The following is a 16,391-nucleotide window of genomic DNA, read 5'->3' on the forward strand; positions in this document are numbered from 1 at the left end:
TTTACATAGGAAATTACAGGAGTTCTGAAAATAAAAATTCAAAGTGCGAGAATCGTTAGTATTTTGAACGTTTTCATTTTTAAAAATTTTATCGACTATCTCTTGCGTGATTTTTTGAACACCTTTTAAGAAAAATGAACCCTCACAGCTTGCGCATACATAATTGGGCATCTGCTTTCTCTTTTCGATGAATTCTCTTATAAATTCAGATTGAATATTATTCGAACGAATGAGATGGTTGTAGTATTTGTCTCTGTGAGCTATGAAATCATTCATTCTTTGCTCCCGTCGTGATAATCTCCTGCGTGCGTTTTCATTCTCACGATACGTTTCATTTCTTCTCTGTAAACGCTGATTCAACAAGTTAGAATGATTCGACGCAGCTTGGACGGTTACGTTTGCTAAACGTTTTTCTGCTAATTTACATAAAATTATGTTTTTCTCTCTTGAATAGTATTCCATGTTCTCATTCCTTATCTTACGAACACGAAGTTTGTTTTTTTTCTTTTCATTTTCGTAATAGCTTGAATCTTCTCTAGCTTCTCGCATCCTTTTGGCAGTTTTTTCTCGTACTATTTGAGATGTTGCAATATCTCTTGTTTTTTTCTCCAATATTTTCCTCTGGAATTGAAACCGGTTGCTTTGTTGCTCTTGCCCCTTGTATGAGGCATCTTCATTTCCAATAAGATTAGCATTTTCATCAATTAATTTTGTAGAATTTGACATTTCACTTTGTCGATATTCTTCACAGTAACAATGTTGATTTGTTTGTGTTTCTATCGAAGAACTTGCAATTGATTGTTCAGAAACAGTCATTTTTAGTTTCCTTCTATACTCGTTTGCAGCTAAAGTGACTCTTTTTAAGTTTCTTAGCTTATGGTATAAGCGAAGTTTTTTCACTTTGAATGCCAATGAATATTTTTTATTGCGTGTCATGTTTAAAAGCTAAAATCAAGAAATTGAAAAAGTTTAAATTACCAAACGCTGAAACATTATATCAGATCTGGTACCCCAAAAATGGTAAAAAGGATAATTTTTTAATGTTTCAACATTTTCAGTAAAAAATATACATTATAAGAACATTTCATCATTACTCCGTGTATGCTGTAATATTTACCAAGTGATCCTAGGAAAATTATCTGACGTATAAGTCAAGTATTTCAAAACATCTTGGCCTTTAAAATTTCTGAATAGGATGCATATGAAAAATTAGACAATCTTTCTTTGCAAAATTCAAAGACTCGAAATTAAATTATAATAATTTCCGAAGACGCAGAGTATGTAGATTCACCTTCACTCGATTTTTAAACTGTGAAAATAGTAGTTTGAATCGATTCAAAGAATAGTTCATAAACAAAAAAAAACGACCCACATAGCTTTGATAAGTGTTACCAAACAAGGTTGGAAACTATCTTTCGTGGATATTTCCCAAAATTTTGAAAAACTGCACTTTTTCTTATTCCATTGTATTTTTATTTTTACCAAACAAAATTTGGTTCATTAAGTTATATTTGTGACCTGAATATAGCACCAGATAGCTCAAATGGAACGTAAAGTAATATACAAAAACGTGAGATTAAATTTAAATAAGGTTTGTAGACTGTAAGCAGAGTATGGGTACTCATTTTCACTCTATTTCTAAGTTGTGAAAAAAAGAAGTTTAACTTGATCAAAAGAATAAGGTAAAACAAAAAATAACGACCCATTGCTATTGGATTGAGATTTCGTATACTTCTACAATGTTAATATACGCAAAAACGAATAAAAATGTAAAAATTCGTACGTTTACTTTACATTGAACATTGCTTAATTCATTCCAACGAAATCCAAAATATCGTCTTGTGTAATAGCTTCGTCACAAAAAAAATTAATGTAAAAAAAAGGGAGTGATATCAGCACCAACATGTGAAAAGGATGTAAAAGACAAAATAAACAAAAACCGTTTTCAGTGGATTCAAATAGCCTAATAAGAGCTCTACTTAATACAAAAATCGTTTTTAGCTTTTCAGTTATCGTAAGATTTATAGTGCAGTTTGAACAAAGGATCTAAAAAATTTAGAGCCCTAAAATGACATTATCCTCACACAGATTGTTTTTTATACAATTTACTCCACAACAAAGCAAACGGTTGAGATAAAAACCTTAAAAGGGGAAGAATGCGGAAAGCTATTCACTTACTCCTGTAGCTAGAACCATAAGCCTTTGTCAAAAAGTAGAGGAAATTTGATCTCCATTTCACTCACACATATGAGAGATACAGTACAAAGCAAAGGGTGTATGAAACATTTAAACGAATTTCACACTCCAGCTAGGGTCCATAATCAATTTCGAGCTATTTTTCCATGATAACACCGTCGTATCGATAAAAACATATTTAGAATGATCCTACGCACTGTTTTGACCATATTGACTTGGAAGATTCCTCGTGAATTTTAATTAGCGATTTAGAGAAGATTGCAAATTTTCAAACGCGTTTTTCTCGAAACGTCATAAATGAACATAGACCCTTTTCTCGTGTTGATGCTGATATAATATAAATTGTTAAGTACCGGTAAGTTTTGGAAAACTGCAATTTTCCCTCGCCCCATCGTATTTTTCCTTGAAAACCATAATTCAAAAATTTATTGAAATGGTAAAATGTAGTTCATGAAATTCTATTTGTGACCTGGGGCGGGATTAAGAATCTCGAAACAGTCGAGTTTCGTTCGATTCGACTGATTTTGGCATTACCGATCTTGAACGAGCTCGATTCGAATGGAACGTTTCAAGATGATCTACTACCCGATTTACTCGAAATATTGTACGTTAAAATTTAGAACTTGAAAGAGATACGTAATACCGATTCTAATTCGAATGGGATTCATAATTTCACCCCTGAATTTTATGCCGAATAGCCTAAATAGAACGTATAATAAGTTATGAATAATACTCGAAGCCTGTTTGCAAAGTATATGTACTAATTTTCACTGGGTTGAAATTGTGAAATATAAGTTTGATTCGATTAAAAGAATGCGCATGAAGAAAATACAACCCACGTACCTTTAATAAGTGTTACCAAGAGAGATTGGAAACAGTCTTTCAATAGTTATTACAATATGAACAACTTTAAAAAAAACGATAATCGGGAAGACGACGAGAACGCGAACACTTCGAGGTGATTAAAACGGTGACCTGATTAAAAGAATAGCATATAAACAAAAATAACAACTCCCACGTACCTTTAATAAGTGTTCCCAATCAAGTTTAAAAACTATTCTTTACTGGATAATGCAATTTCACAGCTTGGAAAATTTTCGCGAAGCAGATGAGGCCTACCAAAATCCTTGTATGATAGCTCCGCCAAAAAAACATAATTGTAATGGACAAAGACAAATGTGTGGAAAAATTACTACAAGTATCCGAAAATTTTGAAAAAACTGCGTTTTCCTTGAAAATCAAAAAAATTATTGAAATTCGAACAATTTTGTTCATAACCTGAATTGAACACCGGAAGGCTCAAATAGATCGTTGAAAAAGAATCAAAGACGTGAAAATAAATAATAATAATCTTCGTAGACTGTTAGCAGAGTATGTACCTTCAAGTAGCCATTCACCGCCCAATATCACCCTTTTATTTGCATTTAAAAAAAACTGAGCTGTTTCCCCCATAAATAAGACATCTAATCTGTGTTGGCATCATTTTTCGACCAAAAACAGCACTAAATTATGCTAACGATAGCCTGAAATATAAATATTTTGTTTTTCGTTTCCGGAAAAACTATTAAATTCGATGCCTCTTAGCGAACTGAGCATTAGTATGGTTCGAAAAGGATTTTTGTTTACTATATAGTTCATGTTTGGCCTGAAATCGATTTAAAACGACAGTTTTATTTTCATAAAATAGCTTCGCATCGGAAAATTTTCGATTTTTTCTATAATTGTTGTTTGTTTTAAGCGTTAAATGATAGGCGGTCAAATGTGTAAATTGCAAGTAGCATTTAGCTTGGTTATGTTACAAAATGATGAAAGTAATCGGTTACATGAGGCTGTTTGCCGGGAATCATCATTTTGTCAGCCAACGCACTTTGTTAAAATTTGCGAGAAAAACTTCACAAAATTTATTCTCTCAAGATCCAAAGTATAGTTTTGACAGCTCCATATATGGACAATACTACAAAGAACTATTTACGTCTTGTAAGATAGTTTTTCTTTAAAAAAACACTACCGGTACCGGAAAAGTCGAGTGGGCAGGTCCAGTTGAACAACCCCAGGTTTAGTTAGTTATACGGTTTTCGCATTCCACTAAATTTTTATTGAAAGTAGATCAGTTTTGAGATTATTAGAAAAGAAAGCGAATAAAAATCTACCAACTTTTTCGTATTAAACATGTTTGAAGTTGAAAAATCGCTTAACGGGGCGGTAGATGGAGACTTGACGGTTTTCTCATTTTCACTTGGTTTTCAATTTACGATAAAAGTGGTATGATTTGGTTAAAACCATAGCGCATAAACAAAAAAAAACGACCCACGTACCTTTATTAAGTGTTACCAAGCAAAGTTGGAAACTATCTTTCACAAGATATTTTAATTTGCACAACTTTTCAACACAACTTTTAAACACAACAAACGTACACGTACACTTCGAGGGAATTGAAATGGCTACCTAAAGATTTTCATAAGAATCATCGTTGGGCGCTAGCAACACAAAAATAATATAGTCATCTCACTTGCACTCATGAATACCCGTATACCTATGAGAGACCAGCGCAAATGCTGTCAGCTGTCAGTAACCCATCATATACGCTCCCAATTTCATACTCAAAAATTTGTTGTTTTGGTACAAAACAGCAGTTCAGTGGAATCCAGGAGTGCCAGGTGTCCTGGTTTTCAGTATTTGTCCCGGTTTTCGAGGAATAATCTTGATTTATTAAAGGGCACACGTTTTCATGTTAAATTACAAAGAAATTCATGGTTAAATGTTCAGAAAATCTAATATATCTTTATGAAAATAGTTTAACCTGATCATGAGTTAGAACTTAGACGATAATGAACACGATTTTCCTCAGAATACTTTTCAATGGTAAATTCCAATTACAATGAAGAACTCTTGATCTGGGTTATGAATTCTGTCTCTGGATCTTAATTTCGAATCTGAACTTTGAAACTTAATTCGTAATAAGAGTGACCCACTTCTATTGAATCGGGGACTCTTATACTTTAACAAACTTAATATCTATATATATAAAAATGAATTTCTGTCTGTCTGTCTGTCTTTCTGTCTGTTCCCTATAGACTCGGAAACTACTGAACCGATTTACGTGAAACTTGACAGGTGGGGGTATTGGAGGCCGCGGAAGGTTCCTTTTATGGTTTGGGATCCCTTACTCCTTCAAAAAGGTGGATGAAAAGGGGGAAATGAGATCTCCCTTACAATTTTCAGTATAACTGAACATGGAAAATCATTTTGGTATCATTCAATGATTATCTGACACACCATTCTCCTTTCAGTGAGTAGGTACATAGGAAGAGGGAGGGGAGCCCAATACAATTTTGTTAGCATATGTTCTCAATTTATGCTAACGAAGCCAACAAATGGAATAAATATGGCACGGAAAGGTACTTGGTTACGAGATATGTTTCTACGATTGTTATAGACCCTTACGCTTTACAGTGTAGAGAGGGGAAGAAAGTAGGGGGTTCCATAGAAATTTTGTTGTAAAGCTTGAAAACTTATCAACCAATGAAACTATATTTGATATAATAGGATTTTTAGGAACGAAAAAATATTGGTATTATAAAGATCACGACCTCCATTCAACAGGGGGTGAAGAGGAGGACATGGGGGGGCTCTCTTATCATTTTTTTAGCATAAATCCAGAACATATCAAGCAAAAACAAACATATTTTATAAGTTAGATTGTTTGCGTTCGATTAATTTGTGATCCTCCTATTTAAGGGCAAAGCTTGAAGAAACAGATGAAAATTATCAGATCTTTAATCCAAATTTATAGATCAAGATTCAGAATATTAGTTTAAGTTATTTTTGTGTTGCAATCCGAAACTTCTGCTGCAGCTCTCATTTTTTAGCGGTTGCTTCTGAATTTTGTTATAGTTTGACTTAAAATGATGCCAACAAAACAATAAAAATTTGAAAAAAATCTGAAAATATTATTCGATTTTGAAAGGGGTAGCAAAGCACACCGGGTCAGCTAGTAATATACATAAATAATACCAAGCGAAGTTGGAAAATATTCTTCACTAGATGTAGCAATTTGCACAACACAAAAACAGCGCGGAGCAGATGAATCCTACTGAAATCCAAATTGCATATTGTGATATATATTTGGCAAAAATATCTTAATCTAATGAATAATAAAACATTTTTTTTAACTTGAATAAGTTTAATAAAAATACCAGCACAATGCGTTCATATAGCGGACAATCACGATAGGTGAACTCTGCCATAATAATTGGAGGGTATTGTTAAAAACAAAATCAAACCAGTCCACCTTTCCAGTGAACTAGTTGCAAAAGTTTAGAGGGACATATCCCCCAAAGTTTCATCTGCTCAAATGCCAGATCTTGGCTCACACCCGGTATGCTCCTACAGCGATTGTCATCTCATGTCAAAATAAGATCAAAATTTTACCCAGATCAGAGAGATCTTATTTTAAAGGTAGGTGCAGGAGAGATTAGAGAGATGATAAATAAAAAGAACTCTTTAACTGTTTTTCAATACACTCCAAATGTAAAAAAAATCGAGCCAGCTGCGTGAAACAGATTCACGGCGTGTCCGTTAATTGATTTTTTCTATCGAAGTGATTTTTTTCTAACGATGCTGGCTTGCGGAAATGAAACAAACTCCATGCAAAAACATTGAAAGGTGCTTTGACATCTAACAAAAAAAAAATGATGCATCACTCAAAAAATCAGTTTACGAACACGCCATCAGAATACAGAAATGAGATTCATTGTTATTGTTGACATTATCCAAATGGTGGCTTAAAGGAAAATCAACAATTAAAACAGCTTTCCCTTTAAAGGGCACCCAATCGGCATGACATTGGAGAGGGAGGAGGGATGATTGAAAGTCTTTTAGGACCCAAACTTAAATTCGGTATTCAATAAAATTTCAATCTCAGAATTCAGATTAAAAATTTAAATTCATATTAAGAACTTGGACTCAGAAATTGCTTCATAGCAACAATGTTATTGTAACTTACGATACTCTCTCATGGATTTCTCTATTTGTTAATTTTGCAATGCAGCAAATGGTGACTATTACGTTTGTCCTCCGCCACCAATCCAATATAAAAATAGCAACAGCCTTCCAATAAGAAATTTTCCAACCCGGCGTCGATAAAAAGGGGTTGCACAGTAAACTGCTTCGACTGGGAATATATTTGGAGATGAGTTTTGTAAGCCGTCTATTTTTTTTTTCCTTTATTTAGTCTACTAGCTCCAACCATGATTATGTTAACATGAGTTTGCGATTGCATATTTATTGAATACAATGCTTTTTCTCGATAATATTGCATAAAACATTCATATCACAAAACTTTAAAAATTTCACAAAAATAGTATAAAACGTCTAAGGCTCCAAAACAGGCAACAGTTAATATGGACGAATTCTTTTACAGACACGTAACTGAAAATTTGATACCTGATATCGATTGGCCGTTCTTCAGAACTCCCATGTGTTAAATTTGTTTTCAATCCGAAGCATAATGAAGTCAACACCACAAAAAACTCCTCAAAACTCCATTGTGTAAAATTTTTTTATCAATCCAATTTATAACAACGTAAACTAGCCAGATAGTTTCAGGAAAAAGCGGGATACTTCACGAAAAAAGCGAAACATTCTAGATTATCTTTAAAAACAAGCTTCGTTCGACTCTTAATCCGAATTTTAATACATGGAATCAGTCCCTTAAGCAAATTTTCATCACAATCCAATGCATAATAACGTCGATATCGCAGTGAACAGGTAGGTAATATAGACGACATCTTTTGCCGGCCCCGTACCCTAAATTTGACTAATAAAATCGGTTGTTCGAGTCTCACAATTGCTATGTACAAATTTTTTTCTTAATATAACTATTAACAACGTAAATATTGCAAAAACAGTGTAAAGTTCGAACGACCCCCTTTGCCGACCCCATCGTAATATTCAATATGTACTTGTAATCAATTGCTTTGTTTCTAAAATCCCCCATGTACAAAGTTTCAGATCAATCCTACCAAAAATCACACCAAAAACGCGAAAACCGTATTTGTTCTGTATGGACGACCCTCTCCTGAAGGAGTTATCCAAAAATCTGAAATCATTATTATTTATTGCTGGTCCTAATGAGCATCCATGTCTCATTTCAGCTCTCTACCTGTTAAAACGGCTGAGCTAAATGAAGACAAACAAACAAACAAACCCTCAGAAAAAGCTTTTTAAAATTGAAATTCAGAATACAGATTCGGATTTGATGATGATAACTTACGATTCTCTCTTATGCAGAAACAGTGACAACGAGGTTTCTCCTTAGCCACCAAGCCAAGTTAAAAATAGCAACAGCCTTCCAATAAGAATTTTTCCAATCAGCCGTCGATAAAAAGGGGTTGCACAGAAAACTGCTTCGACTGGGAATCAGGACCTTTCAAAATTATGTTTAAGCCAAGTTGTACAGGCTATCCTTCATGAAAAATCAACATGACTTCACCATTTGCCACAATTTCGATTCATTTTATTTTTCGAATAGCGAAGCAGATGTAAAAACGCATACACTTGAAGTTCAATAAATATGACGACCTGAGTTTGATTAAATCAATTAACTTCATCGAAGAATCATATGCGTACAAGAAGTGTTTACGAGCAGAGTTATTTAAACTATTTTGGGTACTTTAAAATTTTGCACAACTGAGGCTTGGTTCTTTAAAATTCAATAAATATTTTTAAATCAGAATTAATTTAAAAACACGTACACTTCAAAAATTCAATAAAATGTCAACTGTAAAAAGATTTAATACCAAATGTATCAGTGATCCACAACGAATTACTCTGAACTACCTAAATGTATGCTGTTTTATTTACCAAGTCAAGTATTTCAAAACGTCTTGGCCTTTAAAACTTCTAAGTAGGATGCATATGAAAATTTTAAAATCTTTCTTTGCAAAATACAAGGACGCGTGATTAAATTATAATAATTTTCGAAAACTATAAGCAGAGTATTTCCACTCATCTTCACTCGGTTTTCAAACTGTGAAAAAGTAGTTTGATTCGATTAAAAAATTGCACATAAACAAAAAAAAAACGACCCACGTACTGTTAACAAGTGTTACCAAGCACGGTTGGAAATTATTTCAATTAGCACAATTTTTAAAAATAATCGCGGAGCAGATGTATCCTATTGGAATCCTACATATTGCCTTGTCTGGTAGCTTGGCCAAAAAAAACCATATTTACATTATTTTCATGATGTTAAAACATTATTACGATATTGTGTTTTCGAAAAATCTATGTTGTCCGACCGTAGGCAGTGTCCGGCCATAGACGAGTTCCCCCTTCTCATTTTCCCTCGGTTTCTTGATTGTGAAGAAAGTTGTTTGATTTGATTAAAAGAATAACACATAAACAAAAAATAACGACCCACTGCTAGTGGATTGAGGCCTCCTATACTTTTAAAATGTTAACTTACGCAAAAACGAATAAAAATGTTAATATTCGTACGTTTACCTTACATTTAAAATAGCACAATTTTAATTTGTTTTTACGGAACAAATGTATCGTACCGAAATCCAAAATATCGTCTTGTGTCACAGCTTTGCCACAATAAAAAATCGATGTTAAAAAAACAAGTGTGGGGTAAAATTACTTGTTAAGTACCCGAAAAACTGTATTTTGCCTCATCCCCTCGTATTTTTCTTTGAAAACTATGAAGTTTAAAAATTTATTGAAAATGGTAAAATGTAGTTCATAAAGTTCTATTTTGACCTGAATTTGATGCCGGATAGCTCAAATAGTATTAGAAGGTTGTTGGCAAAGTATGGGTACTAATTTTTACTTGGTTCAAATTCTTCAAATAGTAGTTTGATTCGATTATAAGAATAGCGCATAAAGCAAATACAACCCACGTACCTTCAATAAGTGTTACCAAGCGAGATTGGAAACTGTCTTTCAATGGTTATTACAATATGCACAACTTCAAAAAAACGAAAATCGAGAAGCCGACGAGAAGGCGTACACTTCAAGGTGATTAAAACGGTGACCTGATAAAAGAATATTAAAAAACGATCCCCGCGCACCTTTAATAAGTGTTACCAATCAAGTTTAAAAACTTTTCTTTACTGGATAATGCAATTTGCACAACTTTGAAAAAATTTCGCGGAGCAGATGAAGCCTACCAAAACTCTTGTGTGATAGCTCCGCCAAAAAAATATAATCGATGAAGGACGAAGACAAAAGTGCGGTAAAATAACTACAAGTACCCGAGAATTTTGAAAAACTGCATTTTCCACATAACATTATATTTATCCTTCATCAGTTCTATTTGTGACCTGAATTAAATACCGGAAGATTCAAATAGATCGTAGAAAAAATACAAAGACATGAAAATAAATTAATATAATCTACGTAGACTATAAGCAGAGTATGTACCTTCAAGTAGCCATTCACCGCCCAATATCACCCTTACATTTGTATTTTGAAAAAAAATGAGATGTTTTCCCCAAAAATAAGACATCTAATTTTTGTTGGCATCATTTTTCGACCACAAACAGCACTTAATTATGCTAACGATAGCCAGAAACATAAATATTTTGATTTTCGTTTCCGGTGAAATTATTAAATTCGATGCCTCTTAGCGAACTGAGCATGACTGTGCTCCTGGTTCGAAAAGGGTTTTTGTTTGCTTGGAATATAGTACATATTTGGCCTAAAATCGACTTGAAACGATAGTTTTATTTTCATAAATAGTTAGTAGTTAGTTAGTAATCGTAAACTAGTTGTTTTTTGAAACTTAGTAATGGGCGGTCAAATGTGTAAATAGTAAGTAGCATTCAGTTTGATTATGTTAGAAAATGATGTTTTATCGCTGAAAGTAATCGGTTACATGAGGCTGTTTGCCGGGAACCAACATTTTGTCAGTCAACGCACTTTGTTCAAATTTGTAAAAAAAATTGCGTAAAAAATTTCATAAAATGTTTTCTCTTATGATCAACAATATAGTTTTGACAAAACAATTAACGTCTTATACGATAGTTTTTCTTCAAAAAAAAAAAAAAAAAAAAAACTACCGGTACCGTAAAAAGTCGAGTGGGCAGGGTCAGTTGAACACCCCCAGGTTTAGTTAGTTATACGTTTTTCGCATTCCACTAAGTTTTTATTGAAAGTAGATCAGTTTTGAGATTATTAGAAAAGAAAGCAAATAAAAATCTACCAACGTTTTTGTATTAAACATGTTTGAAGTTGAAAAATCGCTTAACGGGGCGGTAGATGGAGACTTGACGGTTTTCTCATTTCCACTTGGTTTTCAATTTACGATAAAAGTGGTATGATTTGGTTAAAACCATAGCGCATAAACAAAAAAAAACGACACACGTACCTTTAATAAGTGTTACCAAGCAAAGTTGGAAACTATCTTTCACAAAATATTTTAATTTGCACAACTTTTCAACACAACAAACGTACACTTCGAGGGAATTGAAATGGCTACCTAAAGATTTTCATAAGAATCATCGTTGGACGCAAGCAACACAAAAATAATATAGTCATCTCACTTGCACTCATGAATACCCGTATACCTATGAGAGACCAGCGCAAATGCTGTCAGCTGTCAGTAATCCATCATATACGCTCCCAATTTCATACTCAAAAATTTGTTGTTTTGGTACAAAACAGCAGTTCAGTGGAATCCAGGAGTGCCAGGTGTCCTGGTTTTCAGTATTTGTCCCGGTTTTCGAGGAATAATCATGATTTAGTAAAGGGCACACGTTTTCATGTTAAATTACAAAGAAATTCATGGTTAAATGTTCAGAAAATCTAATATATCTTTATGAAAATAGTTTAACCTGATCATGAGTTAGAACTTAGACGATAATGAACACGATTTTCCTCAGAATGCTTTTCAATGATAATTTCCAATTACAATGAAGAACTCTTGATCTGGGTTATTAATTCTGTCTCTGGATCTTAATTTCGACATTGGACATTGGAGAGGGAGGAGGGATGATTGAAAGTCTTTTGGACCCAAACTTAAATTCGGTATTCAATAAAATTTCAATCTCAGAATTCAGATTAAAAATTTAAATTCATATTAAGAACTTGGACTCAGAAATTGCTTCATAGCAACAATGTTATTGTAACTTACGATACTCTCTCATGGATTTCTCTATTTGTTAATTTTGCAATGCAGCAAATGGTGACTATTACGTTTGTCCTCCGCCACCAATCCAATATAAAAATAGCAACAGCCTTCCAATAAGAAATTTTCCAACCCGGCGTCGATAAAAAGGGGTTGCACAGTAAACTGCTTCGACTGGGAATATATTTGGAGATGAGTTTTGTAAGCCGTCTATTTTTTTTTTCCTTTATTTAGTCTACTAGCTCCAACCATGATTATGTTAACATGAGTTTGCGATTGCATATTTATTGAATACAATGCTTTTTCTCGATAATATTGCATAAAACATTCATATCACAAAACTTTAAAAATTTCACAAAAATAGTATAAAACGTCTAAGGCTCTAAAACAGGCAACAGTTAATATGGACGAATTCTTTTACAGACACGTAACTGAAAATTTGATACCTGATATCGATTGGCCGTTCTTCAGAACTCCCATGTGTTAAATTTGTTTTCAATCCGAAGCATAATGAAGTCAACACCACAAAAAACTCCTCAAAACTCCATTGTGTAAAATTTTTTTATCAATCCAATTTATAACAACGTAAACTAGCCAGATAGTTTCAGGAAAAAGCGGGATACTTCACGAAAAAAGCGAAACATTCTAGATTATCTTTAAAAACAAGCTTCGTTCGACTCTTAATCCGAATTTTAATACATGGAATCAGTCCCTTAAGCAAATTTTCATCACAATCCAATGCATAATAACGTCGATATCGCAGTGAACAGGTAGGTAATATAGACGACATCTTTTGCCGGCCCCGTACCCTAAATTTGACTAATAAAATCGGTTGTTCGAGTCTCACAATTGCTATGTACAAATTTTTTTCTTAATATAACTATTAACAACGTAAATATTGCAAAAACAGTGTAAAGTTCGAACGACCCCCTTTGCCGACCCCATCGTAATATTCAATATGTACTTGTAATCAATTGCTTTGTTTCTAAAATCCCCCATGTACAAAGTTTCAGATCAATCCTACCAAAAATCACACCAAAAACGCGAAAACCGTATTTGTTCTGTATGGACGACCCTCTCCTGAAGGAGTTATCCAAAAATCTGAAATCATTATTATTTATTGCTGGTCCTAATGAGCATCCATGTCTCATTTCAGCTCTCTACCTGTTAAAACGGCTGAGCTAAATGAAGACAAACAAACAAACAAACCCTCAGAAAAAGCTTTTTAAAATTGAAATTCAGAATACAGATTCGGATTTGATGATGATAACTTACGATTCTCTCTTATGCAGAAACAGTGACAACGAGGTTTCTCCTTAGCCACCAAGCCAAGTTAAAAATAGCAACAGCCTTCCAATAAGAATTTTTCCAATCAGCCGTCGATAAAAAGGGGTTGCACAGAAAACTGCTTCGACTGGGAATCAGGACCTTTCAAAATTATGTTTAAGCCAAGTTGTACAGGCTATCCTTCATGAAAAATCAACATGACTTCACCATTTGCCACAATTTCGATTCATTTTATTTTTCAAATAGCGAAGCAGATGTAAAAACGCATACACTTGAAGTTCAATAAGTATGACGACCTGAGTTTGATTAAATCAATTAACTCCATCGAAGAATCATATGCGTACAAGAAGTGTTTACGAGCAGAGTTATTTAAACTATTTTGGGTACTTTAAAATTTTGCACAACTGAGGCTTGGTTCTTTAAAATTCAATAAATATTTTTAAATCAGAATTAATTTAAAAACACGTACACTTCAAAAATTCAATAAAATGTCAACTGTAAAAAGATTTAATACCAAATGTATCAGTGATCCACAACGAATTACTCTGAACTACCTAAATGTATGCTGTTTTATTTACCAAGTCAAGTATTTCAAAACGTCTTGGCCTTTAAAACTTCTAAGTAGGATGCATATGAAAATTTTAAAATCTTTCTTTGCAAAATACAAGGACGCGTGATTAAATTATAATAATTTTCGAAAACTATAAGCAGAGTATTTCCACTCATCTTCACTCGGTTTTCAAACTGTGAAAAAGTAGTTTGATTCGATTAAAAAATTGCACATAAACAAAAAAAAACGACCCACGTACTGTTAACAAGTGTTACCAAGCACGGTTGGAAATTATTTCAATTAGCACAATTTTTAAAAATAATCGCGGAGCAGATGTATCCTATTGGAATCCTACATATTGCCTTGTCTGGTAGCTTGGCCAAAAAAAACCATATTTACATTATTTTCATGATGTTAAAACATTATTACGATATTGTGTTTTCGAAAAATCTATGTTGTCCGACCGTAGGCAGTGTCCGGCCATAGACGAGTTCCCCCTTCTCATTTTCCCTCGGTTTCTTGATTGTGAAGAAAGTTGTTTGATTTGATTAAAAGAATAACACATAAACAAAAAATAACGACCCACTGCTAGTGGATTGAGGCCTCCTATACTTTTAAAATGTTAACTTACGCAAAAACGAATAAAAATGTTAATATTCGTACGTTTACCTTACATTTAAAATAGCACAATTTTAATTTGTTTTTACGGAACAAATGTATCGTACCGAAATCCAAAATATCGTCTTGTGTCACAGCTTTGCCACAATAAAAAATCGATGTTAAAAAAACAAGTGTGGGGTAAAATTACTTGTTAAGTACCCGAAAAACTGTATTTTGCCTCATCCCCTCGTATTTTTCTTTGAAAACTATGAAGTTTAAAAATTTATTGAAAATGGTAAAATGTAGTTCATAAAGTTCTATTTTGACCTGAATTTGATGCCGGATAGCTCAAATAGTATTAGAAGGTTGTTGGCAAAGTATGGGTACTAATTTTTACTTGGTTCAAATTCTTCAAATAGTAGTTTGATTCGATTATAAGAATAGCGCATAAAGCAAATACAACCCACGTACCTTTAATATGTGTTACCAAGCGCGATTAGAAACTGTTGCCGTTTTCGTTTATCTCCACTCGCGCGGGACAACTTTTTCTGAATAAACAAACAGAATCGTTACCCGGGACGATGCAAATATATGGTTGCTATACTCACTCTTATTCTTACCCCCAACACTGACAACTTTTACGGGGTGCAACCCCCTGCTTGAGGTTCAAATCTCGGGCTAAACTAGTGGACTCGAATTAATCACAGAACATAATAACAGCAGTTAGGGCAAAACTCGTGGGTAACTAGGTTTCCACTGCCAATAAACGAAAACACTATATGTTTCACTGGTTATTACAATATGCACAACTTTAAAAAAAAACGAAAATCGCGGAGCCGACGAGAACGCGTACACTTCGAGCGAGGTGATTAAACGACGAGATGACGAAATTTGCATTAGAATCAGCGTTGGGTGCTTGCAAGACAATAAGAATATTGTCATCTCACTTGCACTTGTGAATACCCGTGTACCAAAGTGGAAGCATCGCGAATGCTGTCAGCTGCCGGTAAGCCATAATACACGCTCCCGTTTTCATACTCCAAAATTTAAGTTCCTAGTTAAATAAAAAAAAACATACCGATCATAAGATAAAATACCGATCATAAGATAAAAAAAACGTACCGATCATAAGATAAAAAAAACGTACCGATCATAAGATAAAAAAAACATGTGGTATCGTTGCTTGTTCAAAACCACCATTAAGGAAATGCCATTTGCTGTGATGGGACCGACAAACAGAAAATCCGCCAAGACACCGGGATGAATTTATCTATCAAAATGCTTCAAGCTCTTTCAGTTTGAACATCGTTACTTTAAGCGTTCACTGGTGGTCTAGTGGTTAGCTCTCTGGTCTAACACGTTTCAGGGCGTGCGATCATATCTCTGCACTAGTTTGATGTTTTTTTGTCAAATTTTTGATCGCCTCGTGATTAATTTAGCGATTGCTGGCTACTGCTGCTGAGCAAATGGCTACCTTTTTTGGAGCCGACATAAGCAAGATATTTACTATGGAATAGACAAATTTTAAACAATTTTGTTTTTTTTTGGTTTTGAGCTACGACCTACAGGAAAAAAAATCCAATTTTTCGATACTAATTTCATTAAAATCGTGAAACCTAGAATAGG

The sequence above is a fragment of the Uranotaenia lowii genome, unplaced genomic scaffold (genome assembly GCF_029784155.1).
Source record: "Uranotaenia lowii strain MFRU-FL unplaced genomic scaffold, ASM2978415v1 HiC_scaffold_327, whole genome shotgun sequence".
Classification (NCBI taxonomy): Eukaryota; Metazoa; Arthropoda; class Insecta; order Diptera; family Culicidae; genus Uranotaenia; species Uranotaenia lowii.